At 37.3% G+C, this 5,944-nt stretch overlaps 1 pseudogene; it reads right to left on the bottom strand.

The window, feature by feature from the left end:
- Positions 1-76, bottom strand: part of LOC105525965 — a 1,836-nt pseudogene extending 1,760 nt beyond the window's left edge.
- Positions 77-5,944: the final 5,868 nt, after the last annotated feature.

The following is a 5,944-nucleotide window of genomic DNA, read 5'->3' as shown; positions in this document are numbered from 1 at the left end:
GATGCATGCTGGCCACCGTGGCTGCTGTCAGCATCACCACTGAGAGGCCCAGCAGTGCCTTCAAACTCTTCGACATCCCTGTGCCAGCTTCCAAGTCCTCTTTCTCCCACCTCTCAAGGCTGGTTAGTAGCATTTAATTTAGTTCAACAAACATCTATTAACTGTCTATTATAGGTAAGGCATCAAAAGATTTACTAACTAGTGGAGGAGATATACAAACAAAAATGATCTATTTTATAAGTCAGAGTAGAATATGTAGTGGAAATAAGTGCAATAAAAGAAATATCTGGGGAAAGAGAAGGAATAATATTCTGACTTGGGGACCAGATAATGTTTCACAGAACTCTAATATAAGCTGGGCCTAGAACAATGAGTAGGGTTTCAAAAGCAGGAGGAGGGGAGGTATATGGAAGGTGGGGCAGAGGAAAAAATATTTCAGATTAGAGTCAAAATATGAGAAAAATCATAGTGATAAGAAAATGTATGGCCTATTTGGGCAATGTCAAGCAGTCTAGCATGACAGAAACATTTTGTCTGCGTGTGTGTGTGTGTGTGTGTGAGTGACTAGACCATGAGGAGCCCTGAATGCCATGCTGAAGTGTTTAGATTTTATCCCTTAAAATAGATGCCCTAAAAGGTTGCCCAGCTAGGGAATGATATGTGCAAACTTGTGCTTTAAGAATATATATATAGCTCTTGAAACTGAGTGAAGAGTGATTGATAGACTGATAGAATGACAGTTAGATCTTGTGGAACAAATTCAAGCTAGGAGATCCAGAAATAAGAATGTGAGAAAGAAAACAGGAGGGCAGAGAGAATGGAGAAGGACTGATACAGAATATAGTGGAAGTGAACTCAACTGGACTTGACAACTGCCTACATATGGATAGCAAAGGAGGGCAGGAGTTTTTTACTTGGGTGATATTCACATTTTCTCAGCATTTACTCCCCTCCCACTAGGGGGTCATGCAATGACTCCACCAAATTCAGGCAATGTCCCTGGTCTCTTCTTTAGTTTTTCCTTCCTAAATTCATTCATATTGTTGGGCATACAGATTTTGCCTCACTGCCCATGCTTTGAGCATTGATGTACATACAGGGTCTATAATCATAGAAGCAACCTTATGAAAGAACCGTGTCCCAGTGATCTCTTAATACTGATCAGTAGGAGTAATACTTTCCCTACCACTGGATGCAGACTTGAGCAAGCTCCATAACTCGTCCATTCATCCTCAAGTAAGAGAAAGAGTTATAACCACTTTAAATGACTTGTCTCAATTAGGTAAAAAGAATGTGTAGTCAAATAACAAAACTTAGAACGTCATTTAAAGTATAAAACCATTCTCCCACCACCCCTTCCCAAGCTGGGGTCTGCTCTGCAATGGGTGCTGGAAGTTCAACTCCTAGCATTTCTTCTCTTCCTTCAATTTGTTAGACTAATGGGAAGAGAGGAGAGAGAAGGGAGATGGAAAAGTTATCTTTGTTCTCATTGTAACATGACTTTACTCCCTTGGAGCCTGACTGATGATAAAAGCGAATTCTTTAGTGGGCACTTTGGTGGAGTCATTGGAAACCCTTGTGTATCATCTCATCTATAGTTCCCTTGGTTCCCTTGATACAGATAAAATTTCCCTATTTTATCTGGTCACTTACTTCCTCTGCAGCTCTTAGCAATTCTTTGGTTCACCTTGAGCTCTTGTCTGCTGAGGCCTCAGCACAGGCAGTCCGTATAGGGGAGGCTCTAATACAACTCACATGCTGGCTGACCCTCATCTGGTCCATGGGAAGCATAAACACATTCTTGACTCAGACAATAAATCAGCAGATAATAAATTAGTAGTTAATAAATCAGCAGCAACATGCTCCTAAAACTGCTAGCCAGACCATCCCAAACCCTAGATTTTCTGTGTATGAGTCAAGCAATAGGCTGCTATGTCTCCATAACACATAAAACTCATCAAACTCTAGGCAATCCCTATAAACTCCCTCTCTCCAGTTTGCGATGAGGCACAAACAGCTGTCAACTTTCTTTTGTTCTTCAAGAGGTAGGGCTTGAGGATGGAAGCAGTAATCCACAAAGACATTTTCCATGCAAAGATAGTTTCTACTTTTGCTCTCATTACTATTTTTAAACTTCAAAAAGGCTGAGACATTTGAGAGAATCATGGAATCAGTCATTAACCAAATTCATTAAAATTTTTATATGGTTTAGCACCCCCTTTCCAATGCAGAATTTTTAATATTTTGATATTTCAGTTGAAAATTCCAAATTTAACATTGGTTTCAATCATTGCCCATTTGATTCCCAAGCCCACCTTCTTCTTGGAGGTTGATCTACTATATTCAGGTTTCTGTTCATCCAAAACCTCCAGCCACTTTACTTTCAAATCCAGCTTATATGGGATCCCAGTGTCAACGTCTATGCCAGAGATACGAATGATTTTCCTGGCTGGAGGGGAGATGAGGAAGTGATGGGAATAAAGAAATGTGTTGTAACTTCAGCACTGTTGACATTGTGAGTCAGATAATTCTTCATTGTGGGAGTCTGTCCTGTACATTGTAGGTTATTTGCAGCATCAGTGGCCTCCATCCATTGGATGCCAGTAGAAACCCCATTTCCTGGTTGTGAAAACAAAACAAAACAAAAAGCCTCTAGAAATTGCCAAATGTCCCCTGGGGGTAAAATCACACACAGTTGAGAACCAGTGAATAGAGCAAGAGAAACAGTTTAAGTTTTACTGTTTGTGGTGAAAGTAATGATTTTGGTTGTGTATATTAGGAGAGAAGCTAGCAATATACTTATCTGGGGTGATTTAACAGTTGTGGTCTTGCATGGATAAGCTAAGTCAAAGCTTGACTTGTGGTTTGGAAGTCATTTGTACATAGCTGATATATGTACACCAGTGTGGGATAAGTAGTGAAAAGGACTGAGGAGAAATGAGTGGAAGACCTTTGTTCAAGGAATGGACAGGTTGTAATTAGAGATTACAGTTGACTTAGAAGGGTGTGGTGGGTCAATTAGAAAGCAAGAGAATGTTTCAGAAAGGAGTAGTAAGGAAAGAATGTTAACAACTGCTGAGAGGTGAAGGAATACTTCTTTCTGTTTGACTCATTCAGGCCAGACTCCAAGTAGGGCACTTAGATGGTCTCGGCCAGTCTTTATTTTTTATTGGAATTGCAGAAGGCCCAGTATTGAGTCTGATTTGCTAAGTATCTAAATAAACTTAAGAAAACTCATCATCTTACACAGGAACAACATGAAAATTCTCACGTACCAAGAAGTTCTTTCTTTAACAATAAAGCTCCTAGACTTTCATGATGACATTTTTTTCAGAACAGATTCTGTGAAGTCTGTTGTGTAATAGCACCATCTGATATATCATTTCCTAGGGTGGAATTGTTGACTGAGACTAATTTGTCTGTTCACAAGTAAGAATCAGAAGACACTGCAATATCTTAGACTTTGTAAAGTAACAGAAAACCTGAAGTGGAACAACATACCAAGGATGATAATGGTTAATAAGCTAAGCACAAAGACTAGAAGGAGCTAGAGAAAACAGGTTATGGATATTTTACATCAGTAGTTCTCAAACGTTTCGTTCTCAGGACCCCTTTATACTCCTTTTTTTTTTCTTTTGAGATGGAGTTTCGCTCTGTCACCCAGGCTGGAGTGCAGTGGCGCAATCTTGGCTTACTTCAAGCTCCGCCTCCTGGGTTCACACCATTCTCCTGCCTCAGCCTCCTGAGTAACTGGGACTACAGGCGCCTGCCACCACGCCCAGCTAATTTTTTTGTATTTTTAGTAGAGATGGGGTTTCACTGTGTTAGCCAAGATGGTCTCAATTTTCTGACCTTGTGATCCTCCCACCTCGGCCTCCCAAAGTGCTGGGATTACACGCGTGAGCCACGGCGCCCGGCCAACCCCTTTATACTCTTAAAAGAGCTTTTGTTTATGTGTATAATATGTGTCTTTATTATGGTAATTGAAGTTGGGAAAATTGAATATACATGTATGTGTTTATTAATCTAAAAAGAGCAATAAGCCCATACCTGTTAACATAAATAATACATTTTTATTAAAAATACCTATAGTGATAATAAAGCAATTAGTGAGTATGAGGGCTTTTTAAAAACATTTTTGAAATTTTCTTTAATATCTGGCTGATAAAAGACAGCTGAATTCTCACATTACCTTCTGCACTCTGTTATGATATCACATATTATGTAGTCTCTATGAAACTTAATGTACATTTAAGGAAGGACGAGTAAAAAATACAAATGATGTTTTAGTATTATTTTGCAAGTAGTTTTAACTTCCTAGACCCCTAGACAAGGTCCTGAGAATCCCAAGACCACACTTTGAGAACCGTGGTTTTAGATGATGGCTGTAAGGTTTTAGGAGGACTAATGTTAGTTTTAGCAAAGGCATCAGATTTTTGAAACAGGGTTTTAAGAAACAAAACTGATAGGAAAATATTTCCCCATATGCTTGATCTTTAAATAAGCTTGGGTCATGGCAGGAGGCAGCTAAAACTCTTATTTACTGCTAAGTTTTAGTTGGCTTCTAAAATTGGTTATAATTATTATCTATCCACTAATGTAGAGTGAGTAAGTTCTTTTATTTCTATTTCAATAAAGTTCAGTCCTGGATACGACAAAAGGAGCTTTTCTAGAATGAATATTTGGAATGCAGAATTTACATTAGGTAATATTAGGTAATAAATATAAATGAAATTAAAAGAGTTATTAACATTTCCATTTTCAGTATTAATTTTGGCCAGGTAGATAATACTCAGAACATAAAATCTTTGGTAAGGAGAAAGCCGATGTTCAATAGTTTCTGAAGTATATGATGAAATAGATAGCATGGACCTAGTATTTTCTAGGAGGTCATGGCAAGTCAGTCAAGCTCATGTAAGATAGAAATATCTAAGTAAATTTAAAGGATTATAAGACTATCTATCTATCAATCAATCATCTATCTATCTATGTATCGTGTATTATAAAACTACTTTATACCTTATTCAACTCTTAGGAGGAAATAATATATTTATTAACAGTATGGGCTGTGAAGCGAGATTGCTTAGACCAAATTTTAAGTTTACATAATCTCTGTGCCTTTTGGTTCAGTTTCTTCATCTGTAAGGCTGGGGTTGTAATTTTGCAGTATTATTTTAATAGTGTAATCAATTTAATGTAGTTCTTATAGTGTTCAAAATATGCAATTAGAGATAAAATTCATAGCACACTTCCTAGAACAGAATAAATGTACTTTAACCATTGCTTTTTAAAGCTATGGTTAAGAATTATGAATTTTATAGATATTAGGTGATGGATTTAGGGTTTAAGAATATATTTAGGGATGTAAAATACTTTCTTAAAGATAGATCTCTAAAAAGAAGAATTTGTACCTTGCATTAAGAAAGTTTCTCCAAAACTCTGGGTTTATAAACAAGTTACTTGATGATAGAAGCATAATGGAACTCATGAAATAGACTACTATAAAAAGAGCAGTCCAGACGATAGTCTTGGCTTTGAAAATTGTTTTATTTTTAATTAATTTTATAAGAGCTTAGAATTTCTCATTCAAGTCAAGTTGAAGGTGTTTAATGAGTCGAGTACCTGAGCAACATGTAGGATTACTTCTGGCTATATGTGATGGCCAACTACCATAATCCCTTGCCTCTTCCCTCCCAGCAACACTGTGAGCTCTGGGATAGCAAGATTTATAATATATAACGAGCTTAGCCCCTTGCACAGGGGTTAACCAAAGCAGGATATTTTTACTTTGATGTTTTAACCGCAAGGGTATTTGACTATGTTGGGTTCTATTGAGATGATGTTTAGTCAACATCAAAGAAAATTAGAATAACATAAAGTAATTGACAGTATGCAGAAGCATTGGTTTATAAATTCTAGATATATAGTAGGCTTTCAATAAATA

This window comes from Colobus angolensis, unplaced genomic scaffold, assembly GCF_000951035.1.
Source record: "Colobus angolensis palliatus isolate OR3802 unplaced genomic scaffold, Cang.pa_1.0 Scaffold569, whole genome shotgun sequence".
In the NCBI taxonomy this organism is placed as follows: Eukaryota; Metazoa; Chordata; class Mammalia; order Primates; family Cercopithecidae; genus Colobus; species Colobus angolensis.
Note: the sequence above shows the minus strand (reverse complement) of the source record. Positions and strands in the feature narration are given on the sequence as shown.